Source organism: Micropterus dolomieu, linkage group LG20 (assembly GCF_021292245.1).
Source record: "Micropterus dolomieu isolate WLL.071019.BEF.003 ecotype Adirondacks linkage group LG20, ASM2129224v1, whole genome shotgun sequence".
Classification (NCBI taxonomy): domain Eukaryota; kingdom Metazoa; phylum Chordata; class Actinopteri; order Centrarchiformes; family Centrarchidae; genus Micropterus; species Micropterus dolomieu.
The window spans coordinates 12,617,099-12,628,122 of record NC_060169.1 but is presented as its reverse complement, the minus strand read 5'-3'; positions in this window follow the sequence as shown (position 1 = coordinate 12,628,122).

Genomic DNA, 11,024 nt, shown 5'->3' with positions numbered 1-11,024 from the left:
ATTATTATTTAGGCATAGCTTTACGAAGACCTATCCGGCGAACATTAACTGCCGCCTTTCCAATTCTCTGATATAAATTGGTGTTGTCAGTAGGTAAATCTACACAAGAGCAAACTTCAGTCACCAGAAGAGGAGAATAGACTCTTAAAATTTGCAATGGCAAAGCATAAAGCATTGACTTTTTACTAAATATTATTGGGAATTTGGAATGGGTCAAACTATCTATCAAGGTGGAAACTGTTTGGTCACACTCCTGAGAGAAAGAGCCTAAAAGAAATGTTTTGGACATCTTGGGGAAGTAATCTCTGAAGGATACTCATTATCTCCCACCTGTTGTTCCAGTTACTAGGTGTGTAAATCTCTCCCTTATAATGATGATCTGTTATGTATCCAGATACATGGGCTATGATACAATTCAGGGACATTTCATTTTAATACTGAACAATTCGGTGTGTTTTGATGCGATTTGCTGGATTCTGATTCCCCATTATAAATTAATTAAGCCAATTCAATAAAAGTGGCATCCTTTACCTTCAAATAGAGATATTTCATGAAAAGACCAAGGAATCCCAAGTATTTAATTCCAGTATTGCAATCTGATGCAGTTTACTTTTAAATATGTGTTTAATGACATTAATTTTCAATTGTAAATAAATAAGCTAATTCTGTAAAAGTCGAAAACTAATGTATAATTTCATGTCATTATGTTTCTAATAGACACAGACAAAAAAGACTTAAAAAAAAACAACTGAAATCTATTTCACATGCCCATGCTCAGGTAAAAAAAAAAATTATATATCTATAAACATCAGTCTTACCCCTTCAGTGCATTGCAATTCATGAACTTTGTGATGCCTCTACAATACAAAGACAAAATTAATATTACATATTCACTAATGGTACAAAGTAGAGCCAAAGAAAGTGAGATTAAAACACTATTAGACAGAGATCTGTGTGTCTGCTCAGAGCATGCTGTTGGGGTAAAATAATAATAATGATAAAATAAAAGCATTTCGACGACTTACATTTTCTCATTTCATCATTTCATAAGTGCTTCAGCCAAGTCACATGGACTCGAGAGGTAAGATAACACAACAGTAACACAAGTGCAACATTTCACTGACAACAGGATACAATAAAACGGCAAACTTTAAGATATCGGAAGCACTACAGTACATTCATTCCCAAGTCCCATTCTGCCATGTACCATGCATCTACCTAATATGATCTGGATGCAGCATTAGCTCTTAGTAGTAGTATGAACTGTACAAAGCCACCACAGATTATTGCATTATCCCTTTTATACTCATTAATTAATATTTTCAGCTGCTCTTTTGTTAGGGACAGTGTGTAATTTTCAGTGGCCAGCAGTGAGGTTTCAGATTGCAACCACTACTTTCCAAATGTGTGCACGGTCTTGACTCCAACCGCCGACACCTGGTATGGGAAGCGGACACGTTGACAAGGAGGCTAAAACCCACGGACACTAGCGTCGTTCGCCAGTGCGTCTCTTAAGGTGTCGTGGAGTGAGGTTTACTCGAACTAATGAGCGAACACTGAGACGTGGACACACCGGAGACAGCATCACACAATGTTGGAAACTCTGGTAAACTCCCACTGCAACGTTACAGTAATAGTTTTATATCAGCTTGACTTTGGACTAATCCATGCACTTTAATATAACAGTTAGACCGTAGTAAGTAATGTTACTGTAACTTACTGAATGGGTCTTCCACTGTGTTGTTGTCCTGCACAGTTTACATTTACTCATTTGGCAGACGCTTTTATCCAAAGCGACTTACATTTAAGGAACAACATTTAGCATCAACAGAGCATCAACAGATAATCAACACAGCACAAGCTCTATAACTGACAATACATACTAGTAAGGGCAGTGATAAATACTAGTAAGAGCTAATAGCATGTATGGCATCAATGAGGTAAATACCTTGGCAAAGAAGAAAGAGTTAACAAAAAAGTGCAATCAGTACAAGAGAATTGTAAGGGGATAGAAGAAGAAGGGCATGGGAAGTGCATGTTAGAGGTTAGGGGTTAAAGGTGTTTTAAGAGAAAGTGTTCTTGGAAGAGATGAGTTTTCAAGAGCTTCTTGAAGTTAGAGAGGGACACCCCTGCTCTGATGGCATGCGGTAGCTCGTTCCACCATCGTGGTATCACAGATGAGAACAGCCAGGACTGAGATTGCTTTGTGTATAGAGATGGCAGAGCCAGGCAGAGGAGCGCAGAAGGAATGTAAGCTTGGATTATGGAGTTTAGGTAGATGGGTGCAGACCCAGTAGTCACTCTGTATGCAAGTCTTAGTGATTTGAATTTGTTTCGGTAGGCCGCGGGTAGCCAGTGGAGGTCACTGAGTAATGGAGTGACAAGAGTCCTTTTGGGCTACCAGACACGTAGCTGCGTTCTGAACCATTTGTTAGGGTTTTCACCGCACAAGCTGAAAGACCTACTAGGAGGACATTACAGTTAAGCTGCATTATTACATAATATGTGGGTGATGTAAGTTACAGGAACTGAGACGAGTGAAAAAGCTGTGTACCTGAATATCGGTAAAACATTTCTTTTATTGAATCTTATGAAGCAAACGATGCCAGAGCATCCATGCTAATCTAGCTGGCTGCCCCTGCCTTGCGTCACTATTGGCTAGTAGAACATATCGTTCCACATTTTCTTTGCACCATAACATCATTTTTTTCAGACTAAAATTGCAACGGATAACCTTAGTAACTGGTCAGCATTAGCCGGCAAGCTTTAGTTAACTTGAGCCAACTATATCACAATATATTTCAAATGATTGTTCTGAAAACAAAGCAGAGTTCTCTCCATGACTCAAATGCCAACATTGATCTTTTACATTATATTTATTCATTTAGCTGTCATTTATTCAAAATGACGTTTGCTAAGTATGTCAGAGGTCGCACGTCTCCAGTGTGTGGTCACACACATTAAATTTTGTTTGAACATGATGTTCAAGCATTGGTTGTTATTGCCACTCCCCGCATTTAACAATTCTGGTTCAATTTCTTTCTTTACTTTGATATACAATTTTGGTGGTGAAATGGTGTCTACTATACTTTGTATCTTGTACCTCGGCGCTAATGTATTTACCATGTCCCACAAGCCATCACTCTAAACTACACTGTAAGGTTGTAAGTGATTAAAATGGGCTGTAGATGCCAAGATTACCTTAGATCTTGCCGAGTTATGGCTAAGTTGTGGCAGGAAAAAGTGTTTCGCTGTTTCACAGACATTGCAAATGGCCAGAACTTTTTCCAATTTTCCTTTCTTCTTATAAAATCCAAATGTATTCCAATCTTTAGATTTTAGATTTGAAGGTGCAGTTGTCCGACAAGTTCTTGTTTTTATCTGCCAAGCAACATTACACTAATATTACTCTCGTAAAAGGTAAAAAGTCAACTCTCGCCTTGAACTTTTATGAAAATGGAGACTGTGTGCAGAATCAGCAGCAAAGCTCCAGTCAACAGATTCCTAACTTTAGAATCAGGCCATCAACCGGTTCATGGTACAATTAGATCAATCCAGTGGACCGCATATAAATATAGTCGTCATTGTTACACTCCTATTCAACTAGTACACACCTTTGAATTAATGCATAAAAGAAGCAGGCCAGGTATTCATTTTCATTGGAAACACTGGAGAGCTGTCCTGGTTGAAACCAGTAATTTTTCTATTGTCACGAGAGAGCCATTAAGTGCCTGAAGTTTGTTCTTTGGCACATCTTTGAATAATCAATACTTTACTGTTTGCAACATCACAAATATCTTCATAGTCAACAAGCAGATTATTGCAGAGCAGACACAATGTAACTCCTCCTATAACTGATATTTTTTAAATGAATATTGGGTTCTAACAGGGGATTACCCTAGGGTAGGGAGGCTAATAGAAGTGTCTGAACCCACTACTTGTTAACATTCTCAGGACAGGAGTAGTGTAAACAGCAACTTAAATGGGATTTTAAAATGCTAATTGGAAGGATCTATCAGCAATGAGCTGATACGTTGCTTGATATTTTACCAGTGTAAACAGCGCCTAAGGCTAGACAGTTTACACATTTTTCATTGTGGTAGAAGGATATAAAAGGCTGAATTTAATTATTTCATTTTCTATGCCTCAAGTAGCCACCCGATAGTATAATAAATCAATAGCATTTCCATGAATACTAATTGTGGTTGCAGGGATAGTCAATGTAGCCGATAGGTGGGAATTTGATCAGGTCTGCAAAACCAGCCAGCCGAGGCTTCTGCCTCTTCTGCCATGCCCCACAAAGGCTGACTGCTACCCCTTTGAAGTTGAGGTGCAAAATCAATTGAACACGTCTGGAAGTAAATGAACTTGTTTGGAGCTTAATTTCCAACGGCTGAAGGCTTTCTACCAAGTTATTTATTAGAACAGGTGGGCCATTCTCTTTCCTCCTTTTAAGGATATGTATTTCATGGCGAGGCATGGGATGAATCACCTTGGTCTCTCCAGAATCATGCAATCTTAAAATACATAAGTAAACCTGTGTGTTTGTTTGTCTTTTCTTCGGGTCAGATATTCTGCACTTTAACAAGGAATGAATCTAAAAATGGAAGTAACAGATCAGGCTTTTTACCAACTAATCTTGCCTACTTGCTGCCACTTTAACCCTTTGATTATTTTGTCATTCTCGTGAAGACTGCACCAGATCTAACTATAATTTGACATTATATGTTCAGGTTAACTGACTTGCTTAAGTATTAGATCAATTTTACTTATACCACCATCCCTGGTATTTATTATAATTTTTGCTGTTCTTTGTCATCATCATCATTTATCTATACACATCATAAATAGTTTGCCAGTCAATTACGCAAAATGCTTTGGACTTATTCAAGAATCAGTTAAAAATGAATGTACTGTACATACTTGTCTCCTGTCGTAGTTTTCAACAAGCAATCATCTATGCTTGTTTTATCCTTGGTGTTTGATCAAAGCAAGATGTCAACTGGATTGCTGCCCTTGGGGCACCCATAGTGAATTCTGATTTTAAACTTGAATATTAAAATATTAACTCTAACCTTTAATGTTATTTTAGATGGTCAGGGTAGTTCTCTCCGAAATGAAAGTGCATTTATTGGGCTACATTAACATGAAATTAAACTGTACGGTATATCTATTTATGCAAGCATTTATGCATGTATGGCTTTCTTTAAATCTGGAAAATTTAAGCTACAATTGCAAGCAGTGCTTGTGATGAATTTAAATTAAATATATCATCATCTCAGTTGTCAGCCACAATGTAGAAATATTGATTAACTGATTAAAAAAATAATTTATCTATTTAAAGCAAATAACACTTTTAACAAAATATAACAAATAAAGATAAGATTACACATTACTTTGAACATTTAGTCATTTCTAGTACCAGAGGTTTATCACATTGTTTATCGTATATTAGTGCAAACTTTTATTAGGCCGCAATTACTTCCATGCCTCCTGACTTCCTTCTGTAACATTAGACCATCGACACTCTTCTTACACAACCTCAAAAGGGCTGATAATGGACTACTGTTCTTTGACCAGAAAAAGGCAAATGAAACCACAGACCAAGAAAAGAGAAATAAAAAAGCAACTTGATTAGGGGAAAAAGGAATCAGTAAGACGGAAGAGAGTCTAAGCTCTTTAACTGGTGCTCCTTTGCATATAAATGAGAGATTAGGCAGAAACTATATCTTACTGCCCGTTAGAATACATATGCCTAATTACAATATATTCATAAAGTGAGAGTGTAATTTCCACAAAGGAGATTACAAACGAAGCACAAGGTCAGGAAAAGCCCTTTCTGTTCTCTGCATACCATTAGGATGATGATGCTGATGCTGCACAGAAAATGACTCATGCTCATTGGTTCTCTTCGGAGATTATGTTTTTTCACACTAAGTGTAAAGATAGGATAAAAGGAAGAGGAGTAAGAATTAATGAATAAACCTTAATAATGGTAATGAAAGCATGCAAAGAAGGGACATAGGTTGTCTAAACCTTGTAAACTAATTCCTGTATGAGCAGGCACTGATGACAAAAATTGACTTATGTGAATTATAATGATCTCACAGGAAAATAAACTGTTTTGGTTGTCTCATTTTAATTCTCCCAGTCTTTAATGACTTATTCCTACCTATAATTTTGAAAACTGACATCACACCTAAACTCTACTTTTTTAAATTTAGCATTTTTGCAAGTCTGTATTAAAAAAAATCTTAAATTAATTGTTGAATCTTAAAATGTTGGCTTCAGATGTATAGATAACATGTCTCTGATGCCAACATGTTCTCATTCCAGGACGTCAAATACCAATGCTTTGATGAAGCGTCAGTTTTTGATGCATAAGGTATCAGTATCTTGCCCAAGGACACTTTGACACGCAGTCTGGAAGAGCCAGGATTGAACTGCCGACCTTTCGATTAACGGGCAACCCGCTCTACTTCCTGAGCCACAGCCACCCCTATATAAATTCACAATTGTCAAAATATCTGTGAAAGTTGCATTACTGCTGCACCACAGTAGTAGTTGTTCACAGTTATAGAAAAGAAGTGTGCGGAGCCTTTTGCAGTACAAATACTTGTTATGGGGGGATTGTATTGGTACTGCAACAATATATGTGTTAGTCATCATTGTTTTAACCTTTGGTCACAAGAGTGGAGCAGAAATAAATAAACACACCACAGAAATGTCTTGCTGTTAATGGACAAATCAATAGCTTGATGTGCATGGTCAGTGAGATGTAGAAATGAGATCTCACTGTTTTTACTGTTTTTCTCAATTTCTAAGACACACTTAATGAAACTGGGAACCACTTGATCTTCATCATCACCTTCTTAGCACAGCAGAAGTCTGCTTTGGCAAATGTGTTAACACTTTTTAATTGCTTTCACACTTTTTTGCACAACAGTTAACACAGGTCTCATAGAAAGACCCAAAATTCTATTGGATCAACTGTTAAACAAAAGAAGAAATTACTTACATAACTATGCACCTGTGTGAAACTCTTCACTCAGCAGTCCATCTTTAAACAATGTCATCTCTGTGTTACTATTTGCAGGCATGGATCAAAGAGGCCAAAGGCACATGTGGAGAGTAAGAGGCCATTGCAGAGGAGTTTGCATGCGTGGTGGAGGAACCGCAGCAATAGGAGAAAACAAAGCTCAAATTTCAAATGAATTTGTGCAACAAGTATTGACGATGCCATCAATCATGGCTTGGCCTTTAGAAAGGCTGGACAAAGTGTCCAGCCCATTCTGAGTTGGAGCACTTTCACATCTATTGTCAGCTGAAATAATCTGCTTCATGAATTTTTTTTCTTAGAGAATGATGGAGCTTGAAGCTGAAGGGGCACTTTACATATTCATTTATGCGGATGAAGCCGCCATCAACCTGAGGAGACACTATTTGACACAGGAGACATAGTGAGGAGACACGGGATGAACATCACTGGGCAGAGGGCCACTGTTACAGTGCCAGGTCAGAGGTGCGCCAATGTCACCATGTGTGCTGCCATCTCCAGTGATGGTTTCCGTTGCCACATACTACAATGCCTCGTCACATTTCTTGATGCACTGAATGAAAGATTGGTTCCACCCGAAGAGGGAGGGCTGTTGAGGCCTGGCATGACTCTGTATGTCGTCATTTGGTACAATGTTGCCTTCCGCCGATGTCGCCTTGTGAATGAATGGTTTGCAGCATAGCCCTGTATGATGATGCAATTCCTCCCTGCATACTCTCCATTTCTGAACCCAATTGAAGAATTCTTCTCTGCTTGGAGATGGAAGGTATATCATCACCGGCCATATGACCACATGTCCCTCCTTGAGGCAATGAATGGTTGCCTTGCAATAGTTGCAGAGGGCTGCCAGGAGTAGATACGCCATGCAAGGAGGATTTTCCATTTGTGCATTGCAAGGGAAAACATTCAATGTGATGTTGATGTGATCCTGTAATAGTGAGATATATCTATCTCCATAGGACAAAATGTGAAGTTCTGAGTATTTGAACTCTTGGTCTTGGTTTTTGGATATTTCCACAAGTTGTCTTTGGTTGCTCTTATTATATTTTAGTTTTATTTACAGTATTCAGCACTTTTTAGTTAGACTTTCATAATAAAACATGTGGTTAACATTGTGGTTAGGTTTAGGCACCAAAACGTCTTGGTTAGGTTTAGGAAAATATCATGGTTTGGGTTAAAATTACTATGTTACATAAGATAAGTAACTTAAGGCTGGAGTACGGAACATTTACATATAGATGAATGTCCGTGACTTTCATGCCCTTGCCAAACAAGTTCCAACAATGCTTTAGCCTATCACCGCCAGGTAAATCTCTTTATTTCACAGTATATCGGTATATGATATATGCAGTTGTAGGGTACATGCAGAAATATTTAAAAAGAAACATTGTAGTATCTCAGATAAACTTTACTATGTGAAGAAATTAAGATATCTTCCCCTTCTGTGGTTCAGTTTAGCACCTGATGGCAATGAGACATTAATGAATATGTTGTAAAGATCACATTACTTTCTATCATCTGAAAAGGACGAAACATTTGCTCATTCATTTAGCTTGTTAATACAATAATGGATATTTTCTTTCCCATGGCCTTGAGTTACATTCACCTATAGTATAACAGTAAGTGTCAAACAAACTGAACGACTAGACTCGATTTGTATCTAGCGCGCACACACACAACGCACACACAGTTTACACATTAATGCAATGACATGGGCACATACAGACATACTCGTGAAAACGAATTGACATTTTACAGTAATCAATCCCATGATTCAATACTGTGGCCTCCACATGTATTGCATCTTAATTTATCAATCTTCTCCAAATCAAATGTCACTGAGGAAGTCACTGCAAATTCCTTGTCCAATTATTAGCATGTGAAGGACTAAAAGCTCTTATTTCTGGTAATGCTCAACCGCAGTCTTTTCATTTGAATTTTAATGGAAATCGCTTATCTCGGTCCTGTCTTTCAGGTGTTCAAAAGACCTTACGTTAAGTAAAATAATCCTCAAAGCCAGTACAATTACAGCTAATTCCATTTCAATTCAGTCAAAAGGTGACGTGACAGAGAGCATTTCAAATGTCAGTAGGTGGTGAAAAAAATTACATTTTGGTTTCAATTATGGTGACTGAGTCTTAAGGGAAATCTTGATGAGAGCTCTATAGCTTATAAAGGACTACATGCTTACCATCAATGTACTTACAGTAATTAAATATAAATTATAAAATGTGAAATGCTGTTTTAACAACAGCTTGTAGTGTGCTCTCTGTATATGTATACATATACATATGGATTACCATTATCATTCATTCATATCATATCATTATTATAATTTCAAGTTTAACAACAATTATTGTATATGAGCAAGCAATACATACAACTTTTATTCATGTATTGTGAGTGCCTTTAGTCTTTATCACTAATCTTTCTTCTAACTCATGGATCATTGGCTGTTAAAGTGGTAACTACATTTCCATCAGTCTATAGTGTCCATTGGCCAAATTTAAAAGACATAATTTGACAACATTATATTGGAGCTGCTGTTTAAAAACAAAAATGCAAAACAAAATAATAAGTAAGCCCATTTTCTGAGATCATGGTACGTTATTATGGACTTTACTGTATATTTGATGCAACATTCTCTTCTACTAGCATACATATGTACTTATTTATTAAATATACAATAAATTGTATATACTTTATTGTATACAATGTTTTTATTGTCTATATGCAGTGTATTGAAGCCACTTGATAGCCACTGTAATTTTAACTATTTAATCATGTCTGAAGATGTTTGATTCATGGAAACGAATCACAATTGCGTCCATGTGGCATGTGATACACTTGGCACTACATTGTTAATGTTAACTTTTTTTGTGATTGTTTCCTAATGGTAAAACTTTCTCATACAGTATAAAAGGTATCTTTGATAATTAAAACACGTACACAGGGCTTTATGATCACATTGTTGGACTATACTTACGTTGTGTCAACACATTGGGAATTGGAATCACTCCAAAATGTATTACCTTACTTTCTGGTCAAACATGTTAGTTCAAAGTATAAGTAAGTTTGGCTGCATATCCTGAATGCAAATGAAATTACTCTGCATGTAAACTACTGATGACGATAATAAATCGATGCCAGTGCCATTAATAACCAGAGTTTTGAAACACAAATGTTTAATCTTACTGGTCCTTGTGGGAAATTTCCTTGTTGTGAATCCAGTCTACTGTCAACAATCTAAACAACCCAAATCCAATTATAAATTCGATATGGTTACACTTTTAAATAATTCCAACAAAAATAATACTTGGGCATCATAAAAATATATTATTCTTTTCAATTTAGAATTACATTATTAAAATAATTATATCTATTGTTTGCTTTGTTCCAGTAAGATAACACTGATCAAACCAACAGACAACAGAAACACATTGTTCCTCACTGCTTCAAAGTGTTGAGAGTAGGGTCTCGGTCATTATCAGGTACCACAGAGAAGGCAATAACAGATGAGAAACAAACTGAACAACCTCTTCCAACACACCATATTTAAAGACAACTGGTGTTGACAAGAATCCTTTTGAGATTAGTAGACAGGTATGAGTCCTGTGCTGGTGCCTGGGTTTCTTCTTTCTTGTGTACAGATTTAATACTGACTACAGAGGTTAATCAACAATCCCTCTCTGCTCTCTCTTTCATCTTAGCCCTCTGTTCAGAGCTCAGGCCTCATCTGGAGGGAATATTGGCAGAGTGTTTGTTCCCTGATTGGCTTTGGGGGAGCGATCCATACAGATGTGTCTGTTGTGCCCATGTGTATCAGATTTCTGGAAGGGCCAAGGCAGACTGAAGCCATCAGATCTTTCTCTAAATGGCCTTTGGGTTGAGGGAATGGTTCTCCCAAAAGTAGAGCGGCCATTGATCCTCACCAAGGCATTAACTCATGATGAAACAGCCAGTGCTT